General features: G+C 45.4%; 1 long non-coding RNA gene across 1 annotated transcript; it reads left to right on the forward strand.

Moving 5' to 3' along the window:
• The first annotated feature begins 9 nt into the window (after nt 1-9).
• On the forward strand, nt 10-8,478 carry LOC115077149. Its single transcript, XR_003852965.1, has 4 exons — nt 10-505; nt 639-842; nt 2,321-3,564; nt 6,614-8,478. It is a non-coding gene; the product is annotated as an uncharacterized LOC115077149 (long non-coding RNA).
• The last annotated feature ends 682 nt before the right edge of the window (nt 8,479-9,160 follow it).

Genomic DNA, 9,160 nt, shown 5'->3' on the forward strand with positions numbered 1-9,160 from the left:
TTCAGACGGCAGCTGCGGCGGCAGCTGGCAGCGGCTCCGAGCCCGGTCTCTCTGTCACACAGAAGCCCCCTAGGGGTTGCTCCGCACACACACCAAACACCGCTGTACAGGAAGCCAGAGGCAGCGGCGCGGGGAGAAAGAAAATCAGCCCTTCACGGAGTAAAGCGGGCCCCTTCCTCCTTCCGATCCGCCTCCTCCGCGCTCCTCGGCGCGACTAAGGCGCAGCCCGCTCCGCTGCGCCTCTATATAAGCTCCCGGGCGCCTGCCACGGGGTCTCCAGCCCGTGCCGGCAAGGGAAGGAAGGCGGCGGGCCAACCAGAGAGCTCCTGACTGTCAGCAGCAGGGAAGGAACAGGTGATTCGACGTACGACGTCAGACGTAAAACGAAAGAGGAGGGGACTCTGGTGGAGAACGCATATTAATAAGGCGTTCATGTATATCCACGGGGAGGTGACGATATGAATAGCGGTGGTCACAGCTTAAAAGTTTTAATTTCTTAATTATAGTGAGTCTGTCTACTTTTCTTTGCTCAGTATAAATCCAGCGGGGATGGTGCTTTATTTTAAATGTAGCTATATATACAATGTCTTTTTATGAATACCTAATAAAACTGCTTAATATTTATGACATAACTGCAGCTAAAACTAGGCGATGGAATGGCCGTTGCGTTCTGCGCTTGCGCGGATGGCTGCTGTTCCTCAAACCCCCTCCTCCACTCTGGATCTCCTAGGCGACTGGGGCCTAACGTGACCTTCCGCGTCTTCTGGACTGCAGTATCCGCCAGAGGGCGGGTGTGTCGGGGACCCAGGGAAGCAGGAAAATCCCCGGCGGCGGCGCGGCAGGTAGGGTGAGCAGGCCCCGGAGCGGAAACAGGCTGGGGGACTAGACCTAGCTTCCACCGAAGTGGGTTTTTTTTTCTGTCCGTTTTTTCTCTTCATCTTACCCGCGTGTAATTTTTCGTTCCTTTCTCCGCATCGCCTGGTTCGTCTCGCCCTCGGTTCTCTTTGATCGGCGGCGTCACCCATTATCGAGTAATTTCCCGCTCGGGCCCCTTCTTTTTTTTTACCTGACCGCGTATGAAAAAAAAAAAAAAAAGGTAAGTATAAAACGAAATAACTTGTGTGCCCGTAAGGTTGTGTGTGTGCTTTTTAACTCGTTTCCGTGTGCGTCTACCTTCTTTTTCTGTTTACCTGCACAGCCATGTTTTCCTACGCAGTTAGCAAGGCGCTGCTTTATTTTAGATCGCATCATGCGTGTAATATTTCTCTCTCTCTATACATATCCGCATACACACGGTGGTGTTTACATTTAGCAGCTTCTTTCCAGCTCGACGGGGGGGGGGCCCAGAAATGTCTGGGCTTCTTTCTTTCATTTCCCGGCCTTGGCTGTTTCATTTCGCTGGCCTCTTATTTCTCTTTGTCTCGCTTGATCTGTATCTTTTTTTTTAATCCTTTTTTTTTCCCGTTTCCGTCTGTATGTTTACATTCATGCGGGTAAGAATCCGTCGGGTTATTTAAGATTCTGTGTGTGTGCGTGTGAGAGATCATGTCCTGATGTGCCATTTTATTTTGCCCTTGGTGTTTTCCCAGGGATTTGATTTCCTTGTATATTTTCTCTCTCGTTCTTCTTTTTTTTCTTCTTCTTCCATTTACCATCGAGAGAGACACAAAAACTAGGGAAAATTCTTCTGCACATCTGGAGCCTCCATTTACTTAAGCTATTACACGTTTAAAGGACCAGAAATAACACGGGTTGTGTAACATCTTTATTTACCCAGTAATGCATCTGTGCCTGTCTCTTTATTTCTTAATTTAAAAAATAAGAATTATTTTTTTATCTGTACAGCTATGTGTTTTAATGCATTTTCATCAATACACAGATCTAGAGATAATGCAGAAAACAAAATGATTGTAGAGAGATTTACAGCTTTATCTTTAGATATGTGTATTAAAATCAGTCAAATTTTGTTTTGATTGATCTCATCTACCCTCTGATTTATTAATAGTTCTATATCTAACAAGTGGTCTGTCTGTATTCTGGACATCTTAGTTTTTATGCCACTAAATTCACAGAACCACAGCTGTGTCTTTATTTGTATGCATCTGTGAAATAATGTATCAAGTTGTGTTTTTATGTGCTTGTTACTCACCGATACATGGCTACTTAGTTATTTTCTGGAGCTGCCAGTTATGTTATTCTGTGGATCCATGTACCAATTTTATTTCTTTATCTTTGACATCTTGCAAAAACATTGCTTTTACATAGCTTTAAATAAAACAATTTGCTTGTTTTATTTTTGTGTGTGTCTTTGCCTGTTCAGCTTTTCCGTCGATCACTTGCTTCCCTTAACGTGGCGACGCATTTCCAGGGATTGAATGGGATGAAGTATTGCAATGCACGGACCTGCTGTGAATCCCAGGAATTATTCCACACCTGCTTTATTGGACTAATCCTGTTCCTCTGGGATTGGAGCAATCACATCTAAATTGTTTTTTTCAATGAAATTGTCTATTTTTATGTGTTTGTGTGTCTTCCCCTAAGAAGAAAATATTTTAATTTTGTGAATGTGTAGCCTTTCAGGGGGATTACATGTTCTCTTGTGGTCCAGGTTCAAAAGAGTCAGTGAGCTATAAACTGTAAAATCAGCTGACAAAGTCTCTTTTTTTTTTTTTGGGCCTGTTTCTTGCTCATTTAGACTTCTACTTCAGTCAGTTGGGTAATGATGCTTAGACCTGACATTCGCAATGGTGCAGGAAATTTCCCCCTCCTTCCTCTTTATTTTATTTCTTTTTTTCTCTCTCTCTCTCTCTCTCTCTCTCTCTCTCCCAACCCCATGCAGCAGTTGAACCACAGTCCTCACCTAGGAGCCACCTATTGTGGATTCTTCCATAGCTCGGCGAAGCTGGACTCTTAAGTTTGGCCCCTATGTGTTGCTGTTGAGTAAAGACTGAGACTCTCTCCCCTACAGCATCCCTAGGCCTAGGCTCCAGAAGCCTGGTCTGGGAATCCAACACTGATTTTCTGTTTGCTGTGTGCAGCGCTTGTGGTTGGCAGGCCTGGTTTTAGGCAGAGGGGATGGGCTGCCAGCTCTGCTTCTGTCTACAGAGCCATGTACTGGCACAGGTCCAGAGGGGTGCTGCCGTGGCATTCTGCCTATGCGTACCAAAATCTTAAATCCAGCCCTGCTCATTGGGCCAACCCTAGCAAAGTCATTCTTAACTGTGATTTTGTTTCCTTGGAAGCTGAGCCATGCTCTGTTTCACCCTTTCCACCCACCGAAAGCCACGGAGGACATGCACTTGGTTCATAGTGTATTGCAGCAGCCGTGTTTTACCTTCCACCCTAGCTCACCTTGTTTTCTCAAAGTGTATAAACTGCCTGCCGGAAGGGAGTGAACACTATTGTTTACTGAAGGGTGGAGGGTGGCCCTGGCCTTAATTGTGAAAAGCATGGCCTCAACCAGCTCGGCCACTTCCTGCAGCCATGTTATCATCCAGCAAGAAAGAGACGTGAGCGTTTCAGGATGCCAAAGGTTCCAGCAATCTACACGTGCCCAGGAGAGTGGTATGTGAATAGTGTTCACAGGCTCGTAAGCAAATAAGGCTAAAAGTGGCGTCTGCTACCAGTGGCAGGGTGACGGTAAAAATACTCGCTGTCTGCCATTGGCAGGGCAACTGTACAAATGCTTGCTGACATCACAAATGACTCTGATCTTATCGATGTCAATTGAACTGCTCGGTTTCCCTAGCTGAAAAGGGGGCTGGTGAAAATATAGGAAAAGAGTGAGCCAACCAGGTGGGAGAGATGGGGGTGGAAATGGAAAAATACTGGGGTCTTAGGATGCTGCTGTAATTATAAACTGCAGGGGGGTTTTAAACCAAATAGTTCAATGAGAGGGCCAGGAACCCATTTGGCTGTAACACAGGACCCCCATTTCTCTCCGGGTTTGACCTAATTGAAGGCTAAACAAACAAAATCCCCTGTAAAAAAAAAAGAAAAAATATTTTAGCTTGGGCTTCTGTGTTTTGTTTTTTTTTTTGTGTATGGTTAAGCACATATGGTAATCGCAAAAATAAGGAATATGGAGAAAATGAGGGTTCTTGTCCACTTTAGAGGTTTCTTCATTCAGTTTATTAAGCGGGCAACTCCATAGGTACGAGCAGTCCAAGTAAACGATTTTTCACCAAAGTCCCCCAAGATGGACCCCGTGTTTCACCCGAAGGCTGCATCAGGAGGGGTGGCAAAAAAAAGAGAGAGGGTGTTTAAAAATAAGAACCACAAACCCTGGCACCATAATATTCAAAATAGCTGTAACACACCTGTTCAGCTGGACAGCATGGAAAAAGATGGATTGCGGATCTCTTACTACATATTACAGGTATTTAAAGAACGCTGGTAGAAAGTTTAACCAGGTGCCGAGTTTTGCCAACCTAGATTTTGTAACATGGGCAGAGGATAATATAGATTACTCCTTTTGAGGAGCATGAAGTTGAAAATGTTAACGGAAATGCTCTCTTGGTATCAGGATGGTGAAAAAGTGACAGTGAAAGAGTGTTCAGGACAATGCGGAGTAAGTCTGAGTGAAGCAATATATCCCTTAGATTTCTGCCACGATGGTAAGAAGCTCGGTGCGACATTGAAAACTGTGTGCACCAAAAGTAGCGAACAGTGAGGTCGAATAAGGGTGCTGCTGTCCCTAACGTGTCGAGAATGGTAGAATACAGATAACATGATTCGAGGGGGGAATAACAGGTCCTGGTAAATGGATAGGGCTTTTTTTTAAAAGGATTTTGCGTGGGTATCCTCTTTCACAGAAACGGGCCAGCATCTGTTTGGCCTGTGTAATAACTGTTCTTTGGTGGAACACAGACGACGTAACCAGAGGAATTCAGGGAGTATGGGTGGCGACTACTGAAAGATAGTGTTCTGATCAGTATCCTTACACTACAGTCAAGTTGGATGAAATCAAGATAGCCAAGAAGGAGATTTCAACACGATGGATACTGAAATTAAACTAGGTTTCTGTCAACAATTGTTAAGTCAAGCCAAGAAGAGGAAGAATTGAATATCCGTCCCCAACCAGATTAAGAAAATATCGTCAATGTATCTTAAGTTATTAGATGAAAGGTAGATAAACTCTTCTTCAAAGGATTCCACATAGAGGCACGCTAAACTGGGAGCCATAGTAACACCCATAGCTGTGCCCTTAATTTGTGGGAAAATGTATTGGTAACTTGAGGCAGTTTTTAATATCTACCTCCATTTGATCTGTAAGTCCAAACTGCTAGTAACATTAGGGTTCCCATTCAGGTCCTCTTGTTCTAAAACACTCTTCTTACAGTCGCTATAAATAATGGCAAAACAACTCAACTTATTCATTTCTTTGATGGGCAGTTTAGTCGAATTATGTGGCTATCCAAAGTTACTTATAATAGATTTCCTGAAAAGAGTTTTGGAAAGTTTGAAGCCACCTTTTTTTGAAAAGGTTTAAGATTCTGTTTATATTATGGTTGTGCTCTGCATAGCTGTAGTCTTCTACTAGGTCCATACTTTATTTTATTTTTTATTTGAGTTACATTTCAAGTTCTCCCTCAGGTCCTTTCTATTTTAAGCTACCTATTATTTGATTGGGTGTTTGTTTCATTGATCTCAGTTACCTGATTGGCTATCCTTTGTTCTGGCATTCTTTAAATACCTGTAATATACAGTAAGATGTCCGAACTCCATTTTTTCTATGCTGTCCAGCTGAAAACGTGTCATAGCTTTTTTGAATATTATGGTCCCAGGGTTTGTGGTTCTTATTTTTAAACACCCTCTCGGGTTGTTTGTTTTTTTTTTTTTGCCGCCCCTACCAGCGCACCCTTCGGCTGAAATACGGGGTCTGTCACGGGGAACTTTGGTGAAGAATCGTTTACTTGGACTGCTCGTACACCTGGAGTTGCCCGTTTTAATAAACTGAATGAAGAAATCTCTAAAGTGGATAAGAAGCCTCATTTTCCCCATATTCTTATTTTTGCAATTTCACATTGAGTGTGGCTACTTCCTCCAACTTTTTGCTTCTGGAATTTAAGCATATACGGTGTCATGGGTCTGGGGCAAGTTTAAAGGGCATTGGCAAAAGCTGTGCCTCATGATGCCTTTCCTGTGCCTTAAAGGAAGGTGCTGCAGTCATGTACTCATATCAATCAGATCCTAAGCTATGGTTTCCCAACCCCCCCCTTTAGCTGCTTTTAAATAGCAGTTACAGCTGGGGGATTCTCGTCTTGCGAGAATACAGGAAGTACTAGTAGCGCGAGTGTTCAATACCAGAGGAGGAGCTGCCAGATGGGTTTCCTCTGATGTGGCCTTCTGCTTCTGCCACCAGAGGGATGGACCCTATCCCACCGCTGGTGGGATAGGGTCCAGCAGCGGCACTATGGACTTCTCCCTGCCCCCGACGCCGCCCCACTGGGTGTGCCACCCTGTGCAATTGCACAGTTTGCACACCCAATGGGGCCGGCCCTGGCTGCCTCTATTTCCTAAGGGGAAAAATGCTGTCTGATGTACTTACAATTAAATTTCCATCACCAACATTGTTACAACCACATGCACATTTTTTTTTTTTTTACTAAAGGTGGTGAACCTGAAACACCTATTAGTAAGAAGGAAGAAACTCTGAAAGAAAAAATGGCACAAAATCCTGCAAGACAGCCTACATGGAAAAGACTCTTGCCATAAAAGGACCCTACTCTTCCTCATTCTCTAATGTAGTCTCTATTATTCAATGCAGAAAATGAGAAGAAGGATGGTGGTGAAACAGACCAGCAGTTCAAACGAAGAAAGCTAAACGCACAGCAGCACCTCTAGGGGGCCCAGTTTTTCGCTAGAGCAGGCCGCTGCATTGCTAACCTTTTGCGATCGGGATCCTTAAAAGGACTATTCAGAATGGATCAGATGTTGTAAAACAAACATAAAAGCACTCGATAGGCTCATGGGTTTTCTCACCTGTTTAAACAGATTAGAATCGGACTGGTTCCATTCTGTTAACAGCACCCCCCCCCCCCCCCAAAAAAAAAAACCCCACTCTCTTCTTTCCACCATTGTGGTGTAATCTGCGACTCACTTGTATGTTCAGACAGTAGCAGCTTTTGCCTTTACCTGTTTTGACTTGTGGAAGAGTGTTGGTCACGTAAGACACCGAGCGAGTCCAGTAAAAAGATGTCACCTTTATTCCACAGGTGGCAAAGGAGGAAAACTAGGCAGGCTGAAACGTTCACCCCTTCTCCCTGGGTTCCAGCCCAAGTTGGCGCCTTCTGACTGTTGGAATTAAAGTGGCCATTCTTGCACTGAAAGTCATAGTTTAAAAATGAGATCAGCAGATTCCCCGTGCTGTAATTTTACCGATCAGACACCGGGGGGCAGCATTCCCTAATGCGACACACGGCCACCTTCCCTTGAAACCCAAGGACCAGAGGATGCAGCCAGGAAAGGGGAGGGCCAGTACAGCAAGTGGTTCTTACAGGTCCTCTCCCAGCCCACCTTCCTACCCTCGGGCACCTCTGTATCTGAAAGTGAACTTGAAAACTGGTACCAAAGGGAAGCAAGCTAAAAGTGCATGAAGGGGCAGATTCTGAACTCCTGCTGGCTGTCGCTCCCTGGTGTGCCAGTGCTCAGCTCGTTCCGCAGATATAAACATACATCACCGTCTCCCTTACCCCTTCCCTGCCAGAACTCAAGAGGCACACAGGCAGGAGAAAAACAGATGCATCCCTCAATACATTTCAGAGTGCTTCAAACCAAAGTGAAACTGAAATCCATGCAAGTAATAAGTACCTGGTTCCAATCCCAGCCCTGTAACTGGTGCCTCGGTTCTAACCCCTGGCTCTGCCACTGATTCTGTGTACTCTATAGGGCATGTGGCTTGCCATGTCACAGCAGGTCACCAAAGAGGCTGATCCTTTTGCTGGTTTTACCCTATTGCATGCTGGGACTTGCAGTTCTAATTTTCCTTATAAGCGTCACAAGGTGTGGCCAGCTGGCTTGTTTTTGATCAGGGAGGCAGGTGGCTAGCAGGACCTTTAAACCAGCAATGTAATCAACAATATTCTACTGACTGCTGGCCTTCCCAGCAGCAGACTCTCCTTGTAGACCTCCTCCCCCCCCCACCACCAGAATTACTCTCTTCCTGTCTCTGTGTTGAGCCCCCACCACCCCCAAAGCTGTGGCCTTTCTGTTATAAAGCAGGGGCTAGTCTTAGGCTAGGCTTGTCTGTGATAGCAGCAGCAGATTGTGAGGGATCACAGACTGAGGCCTAAACTAGTGCATCTGTGCCAGTCCCAGGCCTCCCCCTCCAACTGGGAAGCCAGGTGGGGTTAAAAGAAGTTGCCATATTGGGTCAGACCAAAGGTCCATCAAGCCCAGCATCCTGTTTCCAACAGTGGCCAAACCAGGCCACAAGAACCTGGCAATTACCCAAACACTAAGAAGATCCCATGCTACTGATGCAATTAATAGCAGTGGCTATTCCTTAAGTAAACTTGATTAATAGCAGTTAATGAACTTCTCCTCTAAGAATTTATCCAAGCCTTTTTAAACCCAGCTACACTAACTGCACTAACCACGTCCTCTGGCAACAAATTCCAGAGTTTAATTATGCGCTGAGTGAAAAAGAATTTTTTTCTGCTTCATGTTGGGGCTCGTGCAGCCCTGGCCTGTGTCTCTTTACAACCTTTTGCAGCCACCTCTGTCATAGCCAGGCCTAGAACAGGCTCCTGTTTCATGAGAGACGGTCCAGCTGGATGAAGGAAGTAAAGACAGACAATTCAGGGGAACCCTGATAAAAGCTAAATGGCAAGAGGTGTGGGAGGATCCCTGACAAGAGCCAGGTGTAAGGGTGATAGCTGCGGGCAGGAAAAATCCCTGCTGGAAGAAATAAAGAGAGGCCTCGCAGGGAGAGAATCCCTGATGAGAGTCGGATGGAAAGGAGCCTGGAGCGAGGCCTCACAGGGATGGAATCCCCCATGCTTGCCAAAATGGGGAGGGTGGCATCGCGGGAGGAGGATTCTTGATGAAAACCAAGGAGGAAGGTAGGAGACCTAGCAGGGGGAGGATCCCTGATAAAAGTCAGCTGGAAAGGAGTGGGGGAAGATCTTGATGAGCTGGATGGTAAAATAAGTCTGTA

Source organism: Rhinatrema bivittatum, chromosome 16 (genome assembly GCF_901001135.1).
Source record: "Rhinatrema bivittatum chromosome 16, aRhiBiv1.1, whole genome shotgun sequence".
Taxonomy (NCBI): domain Eukaryota; kingdom Metazoa; phylum Chordata; class Amphibia; order Gymnophiona; family Rhinatrematidae; genus Rhinatrema; species Rhinatrema bivittatum.